Source organism: Opisthocomus hoazin, unplaced genomic scaffold (assembly GCF_030867145.1).
Source record: "Opisthocomus hoazin isolate bOpiHoa1 unplaced genomic scaffold, bOpiHoa1.hap1 HAP1_SCAFFOLD_131, whole genome shotgun sequence".
NCBI classification, from domain to species: Eukaryota; Metazoa; Chordata; class Aves; order Opisthocomiformes; family Opisthocomidae; genus Opisthocomus; species Opisthocomus hoazin.
In genome coordinates, this window is record NW_027448928.1 from 34,501 (window position 1) to 54,007 (window position 19,507).

Genomic DNA, 19,507 nt, shown 5'->3' on the forward strand with positions numbered 1-19,507 from the left:
GGAAAAGGAGCGGCGGGGGTGCGGCGCCGTGTCGGAGCCGCCAGTCGGGGGCTGCCCGGAGCGGGAGGCGCGCGGCAGGGCGCTGCCCGGAGCCGTACCGGGGTGCCGCCCCGTGCCGGCGGCGCGGACTGCCCGGAGCCGGAGCCGCGGAGCGCCGCCGCGCCGTACGCGCTGTCGCCGCCCCCTGGCCGCAATGCAATACTGCAGCCCGGCGTTCGGCGCAGGGTCTGGCCCCTCCGGCGCGCCGTCGGCACGTGGCGCATGCGCGGTGCGGCGGAGCAGCATGGCGGCACTCTGGTGGCGGGTGCAGGGGAGCAGAGAGGCCAGCGGTGAGGCGCGGGCTCCCTTCCGGCGGGTGCGGGGTTGCGTGGTAGCTGCCCGCGGGTGGTGGGACGGGCAGCTTGGAGCCGCCCGCTGCGGCAGGCTGCTGGTGCGCTGGAGGCGAGCCGAGTGCGGGCAGCCCCGGGGCCAGAGGCGGGAGGTGACGGAAGGGAAGAGGGGAAGGAGGCGGGCACCCCCGCAACTCGGCAGAGCTCCCCCGGCCTCGCTCGCCCCGCGCAGCCGCCGCCAGCTCCAGCACGTCTCCTGAAGCCTGTCCCGGAGCCCCCAGCCTCCCCCAGGGCCCGTGGTGCGCGCGGCACGCTGGCCTTCGAGTGTGCCTCAGTCTCCCTTAACGCGGTCGCCGCTGCTTCTTTCTGTGTGGCAGGGGCCGCGCTGAGGACGCGTTTGTCCGTTCGTGCCCTGGGGATGCCGTTGTCTGCGCCCGCTCCGGGCTTGTGTGGGCTGTGTGTGCCGGGCCTCGCTGTCCTGTCGGCATGGGGGTGAAAAGGGAGAGGCGGAGCACTGAGTGGCTGCGGCCAGGAGGTGGCGTGGCTGAAGCTGGAGAGTCCGGAGGAGGCTGAAGAAGAAGAAGAAGAAATGGAAGGCCACCTGGCTGGCAGCTGCCTGGTGCCGCAAGCAGGAGAAAGCCTGCCTCTCTCTGCAGGTGAGGAAGGCTCCCTCTTGGTAGCCCGCAGCAGGCCAGGCTGCCAGCGTGCCCCGCAGGGTCTGTATGTGTCACCAGCAGCGCTGTACGGTTGTGGAGCGCGCGAGCGAGTGAGCGAGGCTACGTGCCTAGGGAGCCTCGTCTCCTAAGAGGTGCAAGACATGCGCGTTTTCTCTTAGGTGGAGGACAGCCAAGCGACCAGAGTTACGGAAGAGGAAGGGAGGAGAGCAGGAGAGAGAAGCATCTGAAGCGGCAGAGTCTCTCGGCAGTGCTGAGAGCGAGAGCTGCGGTGAGTGCCGGGCCCTCGGGGCCCTGTTGCCCCTCTTCTGTGTCCCGAGCTGTCCCCTGGATCCTTCTCTCTGCCATGCTGCTGTGATTTTTTTTTTTTTTTTTCCCCTGGCTTTTGTTTTCCTTTCCCTGTACTTCCCGTCTTCTGTCTGTGTTTGTGTCCTGCTCCCTGTCCCTGTTTTTCTCCCTCCAGAATTTCTCTAGCCGGCTCCCTGTCTGTATTTCTCTGTCGTGCTGCCTGTCCGGTCATTTCTTGCTATACGTCCCACAGAATCACAGAATGGTAGGGGTTGGAAGGGACCTCTGGGGATCATCTAGTCAAACCCCCCTGCCGAAGCAGGGTCGCCTACAGCAGGCTGCACAGGACCTTGTCCCTGTTCAGCCGGCTCTCCCTTTTTGCCTTTCTCTCCTTCTCTGTCCTGCTTCATGGCCCTTTCTTCTCTTTCTCTCCCTCTCTGTTCTCCAGCCCCTTGCTGGTTTGCTTTGGGGTTTCCCTGCACCACCCCCCCCCCCCCCGCCCCCTTCTTGGTCTCTTTGTATAGATCTGACCCTTTCTTTGTTTCTCAGTCCCTTTTTTCCTGTTCACTGTCCTTTTTCTCTCTCTGTGTGTCCTGCACTCCGTTGCCACCTTTGTCTCTCCTTTCTTCTTCATGTCTTCTCCCTGCCCCCATCTCTCTCTCCCTCTTTCGCACTTGCTGGCCCTACATTTTTGTGCTCCGGTCTCTGCAAGGCTCCTCGTCCCTGTTTTTCTTGATTTCTCTACCTCTCTGGCGTTTTCTTTCGACCCTTCTTTCTCTCTGAGCTCCTTAGTCTTCTCCCTTGTCTTATTTTCCTCTTCCTAGTGCTCTGCCCTGCTCCCCATCGCTTATTTTCTCTCTCCGTTTCTCTGCCCTGCTCCCCTTCCCTCTCTTTCTTTCTCCGTCCCCCTCTGCTGCTCCACAGCAGTTTTTCCTTTCTCCAGCTCTCTGACCTGCTCCCCGCCCACCCAGGTTGACAGTCCCAGGTTTTGTTCTGCGTCTCCATCCTGCCGCTCTCCTGATCTATCTTTCTGTGCCCTGCTCTTTCTGTCTCTTTTCCTGTGTACCTGCTGCGTTTTTTCTCCATCTCTGTTCAGCTCCCTGTCCCTTTCCTTTTTCCTCTTGCTGTTTTTTCTGCCTTTCTCTCTCTGCGCCATTCGCTCTCCCAGCCTTTCTTTCTCTATCCCCCTGTGCAGCTAGCTGTCCCTTCTTTCCTTTCTCTCTTCCTTGGTATTTTTTTCTTTCTCCATATCTCTCTCCCACTGCCCGTCACAGTTGTTCCCCCCCCCCCCCCCAATGCTGTCCTGCTCTCTGTCCCTTTTCTCTCTCTGTCATTCTGTCCTGCTCCCTGTGTCTGTTTTTTAATTCCTCCCTCAATGTCTCTCAGCCCGGTGCTGTTTTTTCCCTTCTTCTCTGCTGCCCAGCTGAGGCTTTTCCCCCTCCGTCTCTGTCCTGCTCCCCCATCTCTTATTTTTGCCTGTCTTTCACTTTATCCTGCCTCCCTGTCCCCTTTTGCTCTCTCAGTGTCACCTTGTCCCTCTCCCTGTCCCTGTCTTTCTCTGACAATCTGTCCTGCTCCTTGTCCTTCTCTTTCGCTTCTCTATTATTCCCCATCCTTCTTCTGGCCTTTCTTCTTTCTCTTTCTTTTCTACTGGTCCAGTACCTCTTTTTCTACCGCTGTCCTGCTCCCTGGCCCTTGTTTCTTCTCGCTGTCCCTCTGTCTTGCTTCCTGTCCCCGGTTTATCTGTCTCTCTTTCTCTGTCCTGCTGCCTGTCTGGTCATATCTTGCTGTACCTCCCTGTCCAGCCGGCTCTCCCTTTTTGCCTTTCTCTCCTTCTCTGTCCTGCTTCCCGGCCCGTTCTTCTCTCCCTCTGTCCTCTAGCCCCTTGCTGGTTTGTGTTGGGCTTCCAACCCTAACCACCCCCTTCTTCGTCTGACTCTTTCTTTGTTTCTTAGTACCTTTTTTCCTGTTCCCTGTCCTTCTTCTCTCTCTGTCAGTGTGTCCTGCACTCCGTGGGACGGGGGTGGGAGGCTGAAAAAGGGTGGGAAGCTGGGGGGGGGGAGTGGAGGCTGGAAAGAGGTAGGAGGTTGCAGAGGGGGTGGGAAGCTGAATTAAGTAGAGGCCAAGCAAAATGGGAGGTAGGAGGCTGCCGAGGAGGGGGGAGTAGAGGTCAGAAAAATAGGAGGCTGGAAAGGGGTGGGAGGCTGCAGAGGGGTGGGAGGCCAGGGGCAAGAGTAGAGGCCAGAAAAAAAAGGAGGCCGGAAAGGGGTGGGAGGCTGCAGAGGGGTGGGAGGCCGGGGACGAGAGTAGAGGCCAGAAAAAAAAAGGAGGCCGGAAAAGGGCGGGAGGCTGTAGAGGGGGGGGAGGCCGAGGGCGAGAGTAGAGGCCAGGAAAAAAAAAAGGAGGCCAGAAAGGGGTGGGAGACCAGGGGCGAGAGTAGTGGCCAGAAAAACAGGAGGCTGGAAAGGGATGGGAGGCTGGGGGGTGTAAATAGAGGCCAGAAAGGCCCTCTTCTTCTGGCTTCTTCCCTGTCTTTGTCTCTCTTTCCTGCCTTGTTTATTCCTCTGATTCCCGTTCTCTCTCGATCTGTGTGTTCTGCTTCCCACTCATCATATTGTCTCATTTTCTCTGTCCTGTTCCTGCATATAGTGTGCAGTGAGGCTTCTTGTCTAGGAAGCCGCGTCTCGTATGAGCTCTAAGACACGCACGTGCATTTTGTCTCAGGTGGAGGAGAGCCAAACGATTGGAGTTACGGAAGAAGAAGGGAAGAGAGAAGGAGAGAGAAGCATCTGAAGTGTCAAAGTCTCCCGGCAGCACCGAGAGTGAGAGCTGCGGTGAGTCCTGGGCCCTCGGGGCCCTGTCACCCCTCTTCTGCATCCTGGGCCCTCCCCTGGCTTCCTCTCTTTCCCACGCTGCTACGATTAGTTTTTTTTTCTGCTCTTGTGTACCTTCTTTCTCCATCTGTCTCTGACTTGTCCCCATCTTTTAGGTCCTCCCTCTTTCTGCCCTGCAGCCCGTGGCATTTTTTTCCTTCTTCCCCTCTTTCTGTTCAGCTCCCGGTTACTAGTTCTGCTTTCCTTCTACTCTGTAGCCTGTCAGTACTTTTGCTGTCTTTGGTGCTTTCTGTCTGGCTCCCTGTCCCTTGATTCGAGGCCTTCCTTCTCGGCTCCGTAGCACGTCACAGATCTACTGCTTTCTCCGTGTCTGTTCTATTCTATTTCCTCATCTCTCTTTGTCCAGGTCCCTGCCACTATTCTTTTTTGCACTGTCGTGCTGCGGGGTTTTTTTTTTTTGCTTCTCCTTCCTGCTCCCCATTCTTCATTTTCGGTCTCTGTCCTGCTCCTTCTTCTTTCTGCTGCTGCTCTTCCTGTCTCCATGCTACTTCTTTCTTCATCTCTGTGGGACTCCCTGTCCCCATCCTTCTCTCGCTGTCCCTTTCCCTGCTTCGTGCTTTCTCGTTGCACCGCCGCTGTCCAGCCATCTGTCACTTTTCTCCTCTCTTGTAGTGGCCTGCACCCTGCTCCTCATTTTTGGCACCCTCTGCCGAGCAGCGCATCGCTCTGGGAGCCGACTGACCGAGTGTTCCCCGCTGGAGCAACGGGCGCAGCTGCAGGAAGGAGTGCCGAGGTGTCGGAGGGGCAGAGGGAGCGTCGGGGGCCCCGAGCCCTGGAGCAAGAGCGGCTCCCGGGACTGGCTGGGTGCATGACAACAAACACCTGCGGTCCCTTTTGCCCTCCCGGCTGCGTTTGTGCTTGGTTTGCACGGGACGAGGGGCTGTGCCAGAGCGCAGGGGAGGAGGGGACAGGGTGTGGGGCTGGGGCAACGTCCCCCTGTTCCTGCTGTGCTCCAGCTGTGGGCCGGGGGAGCCCCAGGTGCAGGCAGCGGGGCTGATGGTGATGGCCCCTCCCTCTGCCGGTGGAGGGCCCGGTGCTGCCGTGCCCCGGGTGGCTGTGGAGGGGCCAGTGAGAGCCAAGGTGTCACCAAAAATCCGGGAACAAAACCTCGTAACACCAACGTAGTGTTAAAAGGCAGGCATTCTTTATTGCAGCGCTGGATGCACGGGGGATAATTCCACCAAACGTGCATACCTCATACCTTTTCCGTGCAGTTTATACAGATCAAAAATACACATATTTTATTCATGCATATTCAGTATTACTCTCTTTGGCGATTGGTGTAAACTTTCCTCGCTTCTTACGTAAATGGTTGCGCAGACTCAGTTACCCTCTTCTATTTTTTCTTTTTGAGTAGGTGATATTACTTGAGTAGGGGGTCAGTGAATCGGTGGTCGCGATCTCCCCCTGCCAGAATCACCTTTTACCTGCTGGGCTCGCAATCTTGGCAAACCTGGTCAGTTTCTTCAGTCCGTTTCACAGAACCACACTCTTGACAAAAACACAATTACCCACTATGGTTAACGTTAATGGTTACCTAGAGACTAGGCCCTCTGTTCCCAGACCTAATGTCCAGGTGGGTAGGGCTGTGCCAGGAACATAGCAGCACTGTTCATGTTTACGGTCAACTGATTCTTTCACCCTGGTTACAGAGGGAGGAGCAGAGCCGTGGGCGGGCTGCGGCTGCAGCGAGGGAGAAGGTGAGCGCGGGGCGGGCGGGGCGGTCGATGGAGCGGCGGGTCCCGGGGAAAGCCCCGAGGCGGGCGGGGGTACCTGCCGAGTGGGGTCCGTGTGGGAGGCAAGGAGCGGCGGGGGTCCGGCGCCGTTTCGGGCACGGTGTCCCCGCAAGCCGAGGCCCGCAGCTCCCGCGGCGTGCTGGGAGCTGTAGTGCTGGGGCGCGGGGCTCGCCGTTGGCCGCGCTGCTCCCCGGGGCATGCCGGGAGGTGTAGTCTTCCGGCTGCCGGGCGGCCGAGCCGTGCTGGCCAGGGCATGCCGGGAGGTGTCGTTTTCAGGGACTCGGCTGCCGGGCAGCCGCAGTGCTCTCGGGCATGTGCGGGGAGGCATTGCCCTTGGTCCCGCCACAGCCTCCGCTGCGCGGGACGAAGGGTAGTTCTGTGGCCGGTTCCGTGTGTTTTTCTGCAGCCTTCCCGCTGCGCCCGGTGCCCAGAAAGCGGTGCGGCCGCGCCTGGAGAGCGCGTGCCGCAGGGCTCGCTGCTGCCACCCGGTGAGCAAAGTGCGGTACTGCTGCTCGGGTGGCGCCAATGCGCGGTGTCGGCGTCCGTCCGAGCTCGCTGCTGCCACCCGGTGACCAAAGTTGGGTACTGCGGCTCTGGTGGCGTTCATGCGCGGTGGCGCCGTGCCCAAGAGCTCGCTGCTGCCACCGGGTGACGAAAATGCGGTACTGCCGCTCGAGTGGCGGAGGTGCTGTGCGCGCTGGGAGGAGCCGTGCCCTGTGTGTCCGGCGCTGCAATAAAAAATGCCTGCCCGCTTGCTGAAATGCTACAACGGCTTCAGAGAGTCTTTGTGTTTGCCCAAGGACGGCATCGTGGGCTCCAGCCGTGGGCCGGGGCCGGGGGAGCCCCAGGTGCGGGCAGCGGGGCTGATGGCGACGGCCCCTCCCTCTGCCGGTGGAGGGCCCGGTGCTGCCGTGCCCCGGGTGGCCGTGGAGGGGCCGGTGCGAGCCGAGGGAGGAGTGGAGCTTTAGCCGGGCTGCGGCTGCAGCGAGGGAGAAGGTGAGCGCGGGGTTGGGGGGGGTGGATGGATGGATCGGCGGGTCCCGGAGAAAAGCCCCCGGCAGGGCGGGGTCCGTGTCGGGGAAAAGGAGCGGCGGGGGTGCGGCGCCGTGTCGGAGCCGCCAGTCGGGGGCTGCCCGGAGCGGGAGGCGCGCGGCAGGGCGCTGCCCGGAGCCGTACCGGGGTGCCGCCCCGTGCCGGCGGCGCGGACTGCCCGGAGCCGGAGCCGCGGAGCGCCGCCGCGCCGTACGCGCTGTCGCCGCCCCCTGGCCGCAATGCAATACTGCAGCCCGGCGTTCGGCGCAGGGTCTGGCCCCTCCGGCGCGCCGTCGGCGCGTGGCGCATGCGCGGTGCGGCGGAGCAGCATGGCGGCACTCTGGTGGCGGGTGCAGGGGAGCAGAGAGGCCAGCGGTGAGGCGCGGGCTCCCTTCCGGCGGGTGCGGGGTTGCGTGGTAGCTGCCCGCGGGTGGTGGGACGGGCAGCTTGGAGCCGCCCGCTGCGGCAGGCTGCTGGTGCGCTGGAGGCGAGCCGAGTGCGGGCAGCCCCGGGGCCAGAGGCGGGAGGTGACGGAAGGGAAGAGGGGAAGGAGGCGGGCACCCCCGCAACTCGGCAGAGCTCCCCCGGCCTCGCTCGCCCCGCGCAGCCGCCGCCAGCTCCAGCACGTCTCCTGAAGCCTGTCCCGGAGCCCCCAGCCTCCCCCAGGGCCCGTGGTGCGCGCGGCACGCTGGCCTTCGAGTGTGCCTCAGTCTCCCTTAACGCGGTCGCCGCTGCTTCTTTCTGTGTGGCAGGGGCCGCGCTGAGGACGCGTTTGTCCGTTCGTGCCCTGGGGATGCCGTTGTCTGCGCCCGCTCCGGGCTTGTGTGGGCTGTGTGTGCCGGGCCTCGCTGTCCTGTCGGCATGGGGGTGAAAAGGGAGAGGCGGAGCACTGAGTGGCTGCGGCCAGGAGGTGGCGTGGCTGAAGCTGGAGAGTCCGGAGGAGGCTGAAGAAGAAGAAGAAGAAATGGAAGGCCACCTGGCTGGCAGCTGCCTGGTGCCGCAAGCAGGAGAAAGCCTGCCTCTCTCTGCAGGTGAGGAAGGCTCCCTCTTGGTAGCCCGCAGCAGGCCAGGCTGCCAGCGTGCCCCGCAGGGTCTGTATGTGTCACCAGCAGCGCTGTACGGTTGTGGAGCGCGCGAGCGAGTGAGCGAGGCTACGTGCCTAGGGAGCCTCGTCTCCTAAGAGGTGCAAGACATGCGCGTTTTCTCTTAGGTGGAGGACAGCCAAGCGACCAGAGTTACGGAAGAGGAAGGGAGGAGAGCAGGAGAGAGAAGCATCTGAAGCGGCAGAGTCTCTCGGCAGTGCTGAGAGCGAGAGCTGCGGTGAGTGCCGGGCCCTCGGGGCCCTGTCGCCCCTCTTCTGTGTCCCGAGCTGTCCCCTGGATCCTTCTCTCTGCCATGCTGCTGTGATTTTTTTTTTTTTTTTTCCCCTGGCTTTTGTTTTCCTTTCCCTGTACTTCCCGTCTTCTGTCTGTGTTTGTGTCCTGCTCCCTGTCCCTGTTTTTCTCCCTCCAGAATTTCTCTAGCCGGCTCCCTGTCTGTATTTCTCTGTCGTGCTGCCTGTCCGGTCATTTCTTGCTATACGTCCCACAGAATCACAGAATGGTAGGGGTTGGAAGGGACCTCTGGGGATCATCTAGTCAAACCCCCCTGCCGAAGCAGGGTCGCCTACAGCAGGCTGCACAGGACCTTGTCCCTGTTCAGCCGGCTCTCCCTTTTTGCCTTTCTCTCCTTCTCTGTCCTGCTTCATGGCCCTTTCTTCTCTTTCTCTCCCTCTCTGTTCTCCAGCCCCTTGCTGGTTTGCTTTGGGGTTTCCCTGCACCACCCCCCCCCCCCCGCCCCCTTCTTGGTCTCTTTGTATAGATCTGACCCTTTCTTTGTTTCTCAGTCCCTTTTTTCCTGTTCACTGTCCTTTTTCTCTCTCTGTGTGTCCTGCACTCCGTTGCCACCTTTGTCTCTCCTTTCTTCTTCATGTCTTCTCCCTGCCCCCATCTCTCTCTCCCTCTTTCGCACTTGCTGGCCCTACATTTTTGTGCTCCGGTCTCTGCAAGGCTCCTCGTCCCTGTTTTTCTTGATTTCTCTACCTCTCTGGCGTTTTCTTTCGACCCTTCTTTCTCTCTGAGCTCCTTAGTCTTCTCCCTTGTCTTATTTTCCTCTTCCTAGTGCTCTGCCCTGCTCCCCATCGCTTATTTTCTCTCTCCGTTTCTCTGCCCTGCTCCCCTTCCCTCTCTTTCTTTCTCCGTCCCCCTCTGCTGCTCCACAGCAGTTTTTCCTTTCTCCAGCTCTCTGACCTGCTCCCCGCCCACCCAGGTTGACAGTCCCAGGTTTTGTTCTGCGTCTCCATCCTGCCGCTCTCCTGATCTATCTTTCTGTGCCCTGCTCTTTCTGTCTCTTTTCCTGTGTACCTGCTGCGTTTTTTCTCCATCTCTGTTCAGCTCCCTGTCCCTTTCCTTTTTCCTCTTGCTGTTTTTTCTGCCTTTCTCTCTCTGCGCCATTCGCTCTCCCAGCCTTTCTTTCTCTATCCCCCTGTGCAGCTAGCTGTCCCTTCTTTCCTTTCTCTCTTCCTTGGTATTTTTTTCTTTCTCCATATCTCTCTCCCACTGCCCGTCACAGTTGTTCCCCCCCCCCCCCCCAATGCTGTCCTGCTCTCTGTCCCTTTTCTCTCTCTGTCATTCTGTCCTGCTCCCTGTGTCTGTTTTTTAATTCCTCCCTCAATGTCTCTCAGCCCGGTGCTGTTTTTTCCCTTCTTCTCTGCTGCCCAGCTGAGGCTTTTCCCCCTCCGTCTCTGTCCTGCTCCCCCATCTCTTATTTTTGCCTGTCTTTCACTTTATCCTGCCTCCCTGTCCCCTTTTGCTCTCTCAGTGTCACCTTGTCCCTCTCCCTGTCCCTGTCTTTCTCTGACAATCTGTCCTGCTCCTTGTCCTTCTCTTTCGCTTCTCTATTATTCCCCATCCTTCTTCTGGCCTTTCTTCTTTCTCTTTCTTTTCTACTGGTCCAGTACCTCTTTTTCTACCGCTGTCCTGCTCCCTGGCCCTTGTTTCTTCTCGCTGTCCCTCTGTCTTGCTTCCTGTCCCCGGTTTATCTGTCTCTCTTTCTCTGTCCTGCTGCCTGTCTGGTCATATCTTGCTGTACCTCCCTGTCCAGCCGGCTCTCCCTTTTTGCCTTTCTCTCCTTCTCTGTCCTGCTTCCCGGCCCGTTCTTCTCTCCCTCTGTCCTCTAGCCCCTTGCTGGTTTGTGTTGGGCTTCCAACCCTAACCACCCCCTTCTTCGTCTGACTCTTTCTTTGTTTCTTAGTACCTTTTTTCCTGTTCCCTGTCCTTCTTCTCTCTCTGTCAGTGTGTCCTGCACTCCGTGGGACGGGGGTGGGAGGCTGAAAAAGGGTGGGAAGCTGGGGGGGGGGAGTGGAGGCTGGAAAGAGGTAGGAGGTTGCAGAGGGGGTGGGAAGCTGAATTAAGTAGAGGCCAAGCAAAATGGGAGGTAGGAGGCTGCCGAGGAGGGGGGAGTAGAGGTCAGAAAAATAGGAGGCTGGAAAGGGGTGGGAGGCTGCAGAGGGGTGGGAGGCCAGGGGCAAGAGTAGAGGCCAGAAAAAAAAGGAGGCCGGAAAGGGGTGGGAGGCTGCAGAGGGGTGGGAGGCCGGGGACGAGAGTAGAGGCCAGAAAAAAAAAGGAGGCCGGAAAAGGGCGGGAGGCTGTAGAGGGGGGGGAGGCCGAGGGCGAGAGTAGAGGCCAGGAAAAAAAAAAGGAGGCCAGAAAGGGGTGGGAGACCAGGGGCGAGAGTAGTGGCCAGAAAAACAGGAGGCTGGAAAGGGATGGGAGGCTGGGGGGTGTAAATAGAGGCCAGAAAGGCCCTCTTCTTCTGGCTTCTTCCCTGTCTTTGTCTCTCTTTCCTGCCTTGTTTATTCCTCTGATTCCCGTTCTCTCTCGATCTGTGTGTTCTGCTTCCCACTCATCATATTGTCTCATTTTCTCTGTCCTGTTCCTGCATATAGTGTGCAGTGAGGCTTCTTGTCTAGGAAGCCGCGTCTCGTATGAGCTCTAAGACACGCACGTGCATTTTGTCTCAGGTGGAGGAGAGCCAAACGATTGGAGTTACGGAAGAAGAAGGGAAGAGAGAAGGAGAGAGAAGCATCTGAAGTGTCAAAGTCTCCCGGCAGCACCGAGAGTGAGAGCTGCGGTGAGTCCTGGGCCCTCGGGGCCCTGTCACCCCTCTTCTGCATCCTGGGCCCTCCCCTGGCTTCCTCTCTTTCCCACGCTGCTACGATTAGTTTTTTTTTCTGCTCTTGTGTACCTTCTTTCTCCATCTGTCTCTGACTTGTCCCCATCTTTTAGGTCCTCCCTCTTTCTGCCCTGCAGCCCGTGGCATTTTTTTCCTTCTTCCCCTCTTTCTGTTCAGCTCCCGGTTACTAGTTCTGCTTTCCTTCTACTCTGTAGCCTGTCAGTACTTTTGCTGTCTTTGGTGCTTTCTGTCTGGCTCCCTGTCCCTTGATTCGAGGCCTTCCTTCTCGGCTCCGTAGCACGTCACAGATCTACTGCTTTCTCCGTGTCTGTTCTATTCTATTTCCTCATCTCTCTTTGTCCAGGTCCCTGCCACTATTCTTTTTTGCACTGTCGTGCTGCGGGGTTTTTTTTTTTTGCTTCTCCTTCCTGCTCCCCATTCTTCATTTTCGGTCTCTGTCCTGCTCCTTCTTCTTTCTGCTGCTGCTCTTCCTGTCTCCATGCTACTTCTTTCTTCATCTCTGTGGGACTCCCTGTCCCCATCCTTCTCTCGCTGTCCCTTTCCCTGCTTCGTGCTTTCTCGTTGCACCGCCGCTGTCCAGCCATCTGTCACTTTTCTCCTCTCTTGTAGTGGCCTGCACCCTGCTCCTCATTTTTGGCACCCTCTGCCGAGCAGCGCATCGCTCTGGGAGCCGACTGACCGAGTGTTCCCCGCTGGAGCAACGGGCGCAGCTGCAGGAAGGAGTGCCGAGGTGTCGGAGGGGCAGAGGGAGCGTCGGGGGCCCCGAGCCCTGGAGCAAGAGCGGCTCCCGGGACTGGCTGGGTGCATGACAACAAACACCTGCGGTCCCTTTTGCCCTCCCGGCTGCGTTTGTGCTTGGTTTGCACGGGACGAGGGGCTGTGCCAGAGCGCAGGGGAGGAGGGGACAGGGTGTGGGGCTGGGGCAACGTCCCCCTGTTCCTGCTGTGCTCCAGCTGTGGGCCGGGGGAGCCCCAGGTGCAGGCAGCGGGGCTGATGGTGATGGCCCCTCCCTCTGCCGGTGGAGGGCCCGGTGCTGCCGTGCCCCGGGTGGCTGTGGAGGGGCCAGTGAGAGCCAAGGTGTCACCAAAAATCCGGGAACAAAACCTCGTAACACCAACGTAGTGTTAAAAGGCAGGCATTCTTTATTGCAGCGCTGGATGCACGGGGGATAATTCCACCAAACGTGCATACCTCATACCTTTTCCGTGCAGTTTATACAGATCAAAAATACACATATTTTATTCATGCATATTCAGTATTACTCTCTTTGGCGATTGGTGTAAACTTTCCTCGCTTCTTACGTAAATGGTTGCGCAGACTCAGTTACCCTCTTCTATTTTTTCTTTTTGAGTAGGTGATATTACTTGAGTAGGGGGTCAGTGAATCGGTGGTCGCGATCTCCCCCTGCCAGAATCACCTTTTACCTGCTGGGCTCGCAATCTTGGCAAACCTGGTCAGTTTCTTCAGTCCGTTTCACAGAACCACACTCTTGACAAAAACACAATTACCCACTATGGTTAACGTTAATGGTTACCTAGAGACTAGGCCCTCTGTTCCCAGACCTAATGTCCAGGTGGGTAGGGCTGTGCCAGGAACATAGCAGCACTGTTCATGTTTACGGTCAACTGATTCTTTCACCCTGGTTACAGAGGGAGGAGCAGAGCCGTGGGCGGGCTGCGGCTGCAGCGAGGGAGAAGGTGAGCGCGGGGCGGGCGGGGCGGTCGATGGAGCGGCGGGTCCCGGGGAAAGCCCCGAGGCGGGCGGGGGTACCTGCCGAGTGGGGTCCGTGTGGGAGGCAAGGAGCGGCGGGGGTCCGGCGCCGTTTCGGGCACGGTGTCCCCGCAAGCCGAGGCCCGCAGCTCCCGCGGCGTGCTGGGAGCTGTAGTGCTGGGGCGCGGGGCTCGCCGTTGGCCGCGCTGCTCCCCGGGGCATGCCGGGAGGTGTAGTCTTCCGGCTGCCGGGCGGCCGAGCCGTGCTGGCCAGGGCATGCCGGGAGGTGTCGTTTTCAGGGACTCGGCTGCCGGGCAGCCGCAGTGCTCTCGGGCATGTGCGGGGAGGCATTGCCCTTGGTCCCGCCACAGCCTCCGCTGCGCGGGACGAAGGGTAGTTCTGTGGCCGGTTCCGTGTGTTTTTCTGCAGCCTTCCCGCTGCGCCCGGTGCCCAGAAAGCGGTGCGGCCGCGCCTGGAGAGCGCGTGCCGCAGGGCTCGCTGCTGCCACCCGGTGAGCAAAGTGCGGTACTGCTGCTCGGGTGGCGCCAATGCGCGGTGTCGGCGTCCGTCCGAGCTCGCTGCTGCCACCCGGTGACCAAAGTTGGGTACTGCGGCTCTGGTGGCGTTCATGCGCGGTGGCGCCGTGCCCAAGAGCTCGCTGCTGCCACCGGGTGACGAAAGTGCGGTACTGCCGCTCGAGTGGCGGAGGTGCTGTGCGCGCTGGGAGGAGCCGTGCCCTGTGTGTCCGGCGCTGCAATAAAAAATGCCTGCCCGCTTGCTGAAATGCTACAACGGCTTCAGAGAGTCTTTGTGTTTGCCCAAGGACGGCATCGTGGGCTCCAGCCGTGGGCCGGGGCCGGGGGAGCCCCAGGTGCGGGCAGCGGGGCTGATGGCGACGGCCTCTCCCTCTGCCGGTGGAGGGCCCGGTGCTGCCGTGCCCCGGGTGGCCGTGGAGGGGCCGGTGCGAGCCGAGGGAGGAGTGGAGCTTTAGCCGGGCTGCGGCTGCAGCGAGGGAGAAGGTGAGCGCGGGGTTGGGGGGGGTGGATGGATGGATCGGCGGGTCCCGGAGAAAAGCCCCCGGCAGGGCGGGGTCCGTGTCGGGGAAAAGGAGCGGCGGGGGTGCGGCGCCGTGTCGGAGCCGCCAGTCGGGGGCTGCCCGGAGCGGGAGGCGCGCGGCAGGGCGCTGCCCGGAGCCGTACCGGGGTGCCGCCCCGTGCCGGCGGCGCGGACTGCCCGGAGCCGGAGCCGCGGAGCGCCGCCGCGCCGTACGCGCTGTCGCCGCCCCCTGGCCGCAATGCAATACTGCAGCCCGGCGTTCGGCGCAGGGTCTGGCCCCTCCGGCGCGCCGTCGGCGCGTGGCGCATGCGCGGTGCGGCGGAGCAGCATGGCGGCACTCTGGTGGCGGGTGCAGGGGAGCAGAGAGGCCAGCGGTGAGGCGCGGGCTCCCTTCCGGCGGGTGCGGGGTTGCGTGGTAGCTGCCCGCGGGTGGTGGGACGGGCAGCTTGGAGCCGCCCGCTGCGGCAGGCTGCTGGTGCGCTGGAGGCGAGCCGAGTGCGGGCAGCCCCGGGGCCAGAGGCGGGAGGTGACGGAAGGGAAGAGGGGAAGGAGGCGGGCACCCCCGCAACTCGGCAGAGCTCCCCCGGCCTCGCTCGCCCCGCGCAGCCGCCGCCAGCTCCAGCACGTCTCCTGAAGCCTGTCCCGGAGCCCCCAGCCTCCCCCAGGGCCCGTGGTGCGCGCGGCACGCTGGCCTTCGAGTGTGCCTCAGTCTCCCTTAACGCGGTCGCCGCTGCTTCTTTCTGTGTGGCAGGGGCCGCGCTGAGGACGCGTTTGTCCGTTCGTGCCCTGGGGATGCCGTTGTCTGCGCCCGCTCCGGGCTTGTGTGGGCTGTGTGTGCCGGGCCTCGCTGTCCTGTCGGCATGGGGGTGAAAAGGGAGAGGCGGAGCACTGAGTGGCTGCGGCCAGGAGGTGGCGTGGCTGAAGCTGGAGAGTCCGGAGGAGGCTGAAGAAGAAGAAGAAGAAATGGAAGGCCACCTGGCTGGCAGCTGCCTGGTGCCGCAAGCAGGAGAAAGCCTGCCTCTCTCTGCAGGTGAGGAAGGCTCCCTCTTGGTAGCCCGCAGCAGGCCAGGCTGCCAGCGTGCCCCGCAGGGTCTGTATGTGTCACCAGCAGCGCTGTACGGTTGTGGAGCGCGCGAGCGAGTGAGCGAGGCTACGTGCCTAGGGAGCCTCGTCTCCTAAGAGGTGCAAGACATGCGCGTTTTCTCTTAGGTGGAGGACAGCCAAGCGACCAGAGTTACGGAAGAGGAAGGGAGGAGAGCAGGAGAGAGAAGCATCTGAAGCGGCAGAGTCTCTCGGCAGTGCTGAGAGCGAGAGCTGCGGTGAGTGCCGGGCCCTCGGGGCCCTGTCGCCCCTCTTCTGTGTCCCGAGCTGTCCCCTGGATCCTTCTCTCTGCCATGCTGCTGTGATTTTTTTTTTTTTTTTTCCCCTGGCTTTTGTTTTCCTTTCCCTGTACTTCCCGTCTTCTGTCTGTGTTTGTGTCCTGCTCCCTGTCCCTGTTTTTCTCCCTCCAGAATTTCTCTAGCCGGCTCCCTGTCTGTATTTCTCTGTCGTGCTGCCTGTCCGGTCATTTCTTGCTATACGTCCCACAGAATCACAGAATGGTAGGGGTTGGAAGGGACCTCTGGGGATCATCTAGTCAAACCCCCCTGCCGAAGCAGGGTCGCCTACAGCAGGCTGCACAGGACCTTGTCCCTGTTCAGCCGGCTCTCCCTTTTTGCCTTTCTCTCCTTCTCTGTCCTGCTTCATGGCCCTTTCTTCTCTTTCTCTCCCTCTCTGTTCTCCAGCCCCTTGCTGGTTTGCTTTGGGGTTTCCCTGCACCACCCCCCCCCCCCCGCCCCCTTCTTGGTCTCTTTGTATAGATCTGACCCTTTCTTTGTTTCTCAGTCCCTTTTTTCCTGTTCACTGTCCTTTTTCTCTCTCTGTGTGTCCTGCACTCCGTTGCCACCTTTGTCTCTCCTTTCTTCTTCATGTCTTCTCCCTGCCCCCATCTCTCTCTCCCTCTTTCGCACTTGCTGGCCCTACATTTTTGTGCTCCGGTCTCTGCAAGGCTCCTCGTCCCTGTTTTTCTTGATTTCTCTACCTCTCTGGCGTTTTCTTTCGACCCTTCTTTCTCTCTGAGCTCCTTAGTCTTCTCCCTTGTCTTATTTTCCTCTTCCTAGTGCTCTGCCCTGCTCCCCATCGCTTATTTTCTCTCTCCGTTTCTCTGCCCTGCTCCCCTTCCCTCTCTTTCTTTCTCCGTCCCCCTCTGCTGCTCCACAGCAGTTTTTCCTTTCTCCAGCTCTCTGACCTGCTCCCCGCCCACCCAGGTTGACAGTCCCAGGTTTTGTTCTGCGTCTCCATCCTGCCGCTCTCCTGATCTATCTTTCTGTGCCCTGCTCTTTCTGTCTCTTTTCCTGTGTACCTGCTGCGTTTTTTCTCCATCTCTGTTCAGCTCCCTGTCCCTTTCCTTTTTCCTCTTGCTGTTTTTTCTGCCTTTCTCTCTCTGCGCCATTCGCTCTCCCAGCCTTTCTTTCTCTATCCCCCTGTGCAGCTAGCTGTCCCTTCTTTCCTTTCTCTCTTCCTTGGTATTTTTTTCTTTCTCCATATCTCTCTCCCACTGCCCGTCACAGTTGTTCCCCCCCCCCCCCCCCAATGCTGTCCTGCTCTCTGTCCCTTTTCTCTCTCTGTCATTCTGTCCTGCTCCCTGTGTCTGTTTTTTAATTCCTCCCTCAATGTCTCTCAGCCCGGTGCTGTTTTTTCCCTTCTTCTCTGCTGCCCAGCTGAGGCTTTTCCCCCTCCGTCTCTGTCCTGCTCCCCCATCTCTTATTTTTGCCTGTCTTTCACTTTATCCTGCCTCCCTGTCCCCTTTTGCTCTCTCAGTGTCACCTTGTCCCTCTCCCTGTCCCTGTCTTTCTCTGACAATCTGTCCTGCTCCTTGTCCTTCTCTTTCGCTTCTCTATTATTCCCCATCCTTCTTCTGGCCTTTCTTCTTTCTCTTTCTTTTCTACTGGTCCAGTACCTCTTTTTCTACCGCTGTCCTGCTCCCTGGCCCTTGTTTCTTCTCGCTGTCCCTCTGTCTTGCTTCCTGTCCCCGGTTTATCTGTCTCTCTTTCTCTGTCCTGCTGCCTGTCTGGTCATATCTTGCTGTACCTCCCTGTCCAGCCGGCTCTCCCTTTTTGCCTTTCTCTCCTTCTCTGTCCTGCTTCCCGGCCCGTTCTTCTCTCCCTCTGTCCTCTAGCCCCTTGCTGGTTTGTGTTGGGCTTCCAACCCTAACCACCCCCTTCTTCGTCTGACTCTTTCTTTGTTTCTTAGTACCTTTTTTCCTGTTCCCTGTCCTTCTTCTCTCTCTGTCAGTGTGTCCTGCACTCCGTGGGACGGGGGTGGGAGGCTGAAAAAGGGTGGGAAGCTGGGGGGGGGGAGTGGAGGCTGGAAAGAGGTAGGAGGTTGCAGAGGGGGTGGGAAGCTGAATTAAGTAGAGGCCAAGCAAAATGGGAGGTAGGAGGCTGCCGAGGAGGGGGGAGTAGAGGTCAGAAAAATAGGAGGCTGGAAAGGGGTGGGAGGCTGCAGAGGGGTGGGAGGCCAGGGGCAAGAGTAGAGGCCAGAAAAAAAAGGAGGCCGGAAAGGGGTGGGAGGCTGCAGAGGGGTGGGAGGCCGGGGACGAGAGTAGAGGCCAGAAAAAAAAAGGAGGCCGGAAAAGGGCGGGAGGCTGTAGAGGGGGGGGAGGCCGAGGGCGAGAGTAGAGGCCAGGAAAAAAAAAAGGAGGCCAGAAAGGGGTGGGAGACCAGGGGCGAGAGTAGTGGCCAGAAAAACAGGAGGCTGGAAAGGGATGGGAGGCTGGGGGGTGTAAATAGAGGCCAGAAAGGCCCTCTTCTTCTGGCTTCTTCCCTGTCTTTGTCTCTCTTTCCTGCCTTGTTTATTCCTCTGATTCCCGTTCTCTCTCGATCTGTGTGTTCTGCTTCCCACTCATCATATTGTCTCATTTTCTCTGTCCTGTTCCTGCATATAGTGTGCAGTGAGGCTTCTTGTCTAGGAAGCCGCGTCTCGTATGAGCTCTAAGACACGCACGTGCATTTTGTCTCAGGTGGAGGAGAGCCAAACGATTGGAGTTACGGAAGAAGAAGGGAAGAGAGAAGGAGAGAGAAGCATCTGAAGTGTCAAAGTCTCCCGGCAGCACCGAGAGTGAGAGCTGCGGTGAGTCCTGGGCCCTCGGGGCCCTGTCACCCCTCTTCTGCATCCTGGGCCCTCCCCTGGCTTCCTCTCTTTCCCACGCTGCTACGATTAGTTTTTTTTTCTGCTCTTGTGTACCTTCTTTCTCCATCTGTCTCTGACTTGTCCCCATCTTTTAGGTCCTCCCTCTTTCTGCCCTGCAGCCCGTGGCATTTTTTTCCTTCTTCCCCTCTTTCTGTTCAGCTCCCGGTTACTAGTTCTGCTTTCCTTCTACTCTGTAGCCTGTCAGTACTTTTGCTGTCTTTGGTGCTTTCTGTCTGGCTCCCTGTCCCTTGATTCGAGGCCTTCCTTCTCGGCTCCGTAGCACGTCACAGATCTACTGCTTTCTCCGTGTCTGTTCTATTCTATTTCCTCATCTCTCTTTGTCCAGGTCCCTGCCACTATTCTTTTTTGCACTGTCGTGCTGCGGGGTTTTTTTTTTTTGCATCTCCTTCCTGCTCCCCATTCTTCATTTTCGGTCTCTGTCCTGCTCCTTCTTCTTTCTGCTGCTGCTCTTCCTGTCTCCATGCTACTTCTTTCTTCATCTCTGTGGGACTCCCTGTCCCCATCCTTCTCTCGCTGTCCCTTTCCCTGCTTCGTGCTTTCTCGTTGCACCGCCGCTGTCCAGCCATCTGTCACTTTTCTCCTCTCTTGTAGTGGCCTGCACCCTGCTCCTCATTTTTGGCACCCTCTGCCGAGCAGCGCGTCGCTCTGGGAGCCGACTGACCGAGTGTTCCCCGCTGGAGCAACGGGCGCAGCTGCAGGAAGGAGTGCCGAGGTGTCGGAGGGGCAGAGGGAGCGTCGGGGGCCCCGAGCCCTGGAGCAAGAGCGGCTCCCGGGACTGGCTGGGTGCATGACAACAAACACCTGCGGTCCCTTTTGCCCTCCCGGCTGCGTTTGTGCTTGGTTTGCACGGGACGAGGGGCTGTGCCAGAGCGCAGGGGAGGAGGGGACAGGGTGTGGGGCTGGGGCAACGTCCCCCTGTTCCTGCTGTGCTCCAGCTGTGGGCCGGGGGAGCCCCAGGTGCAGGCAGCGGGGCTGATGGTGATGGCCCCTCCCTCTGCCGGTGGAGGGCCCGGTGCTGCCGTGCCCCGGGTGGCTGTGGAGGGGCCAGTGAGAGCCAAGGTGTCACCAAAAATCCGGGAACAAAACCTCGTAACACCAACGTAGTGTTAAAAGGCAGGCATTCTTTATTGCAGCGCTGGATGCACGGGGGATAATTCCACCAAACGTGCATACCTCATACCTTTTCCGTGCAGTTTATACAGATCAAAAATACACATATTTTATTCATGCATATTCAGTATTACTCTCTTTGGCGATTGGTGTAAACTTTCCTCGCTTCTTACGTAAATGGTTGCGCAGACTCA

General features: G+C 59.5%; 2 long non-coding RNA genes across 2 annotated transcripts; both read left to right on the top strand.

Annotated features, from left to right (window-relative positions):
- The first annotated feature begins 3,688 nt into the window (after positions 1-3,688).
- LOC142359806 (uncharacterized) lies at positions 3,689-5,510 on the top strand. Its single transcript, XR_012762641.1, has 2 exons — positions 3,689-4,125; positions 4,798-5,510. It is a non-coding gene; the product is annotated as an uncharacterized LOC142359806 (long non-coding RNA).
- A 12,175-nt stretch (positions 5,511-17,685) lies between these two features.
- Positions 17,686-19,507, top strand: LOC142359802 (uncharacterized). Its single transcript, XR_012762637.1, has 2 exons — positions 17,686-18,122; positions 18,795-19,507. It is a non-coding gene; the product is annotated as an uncharacterized LOC142359802 (long non-coding RNA).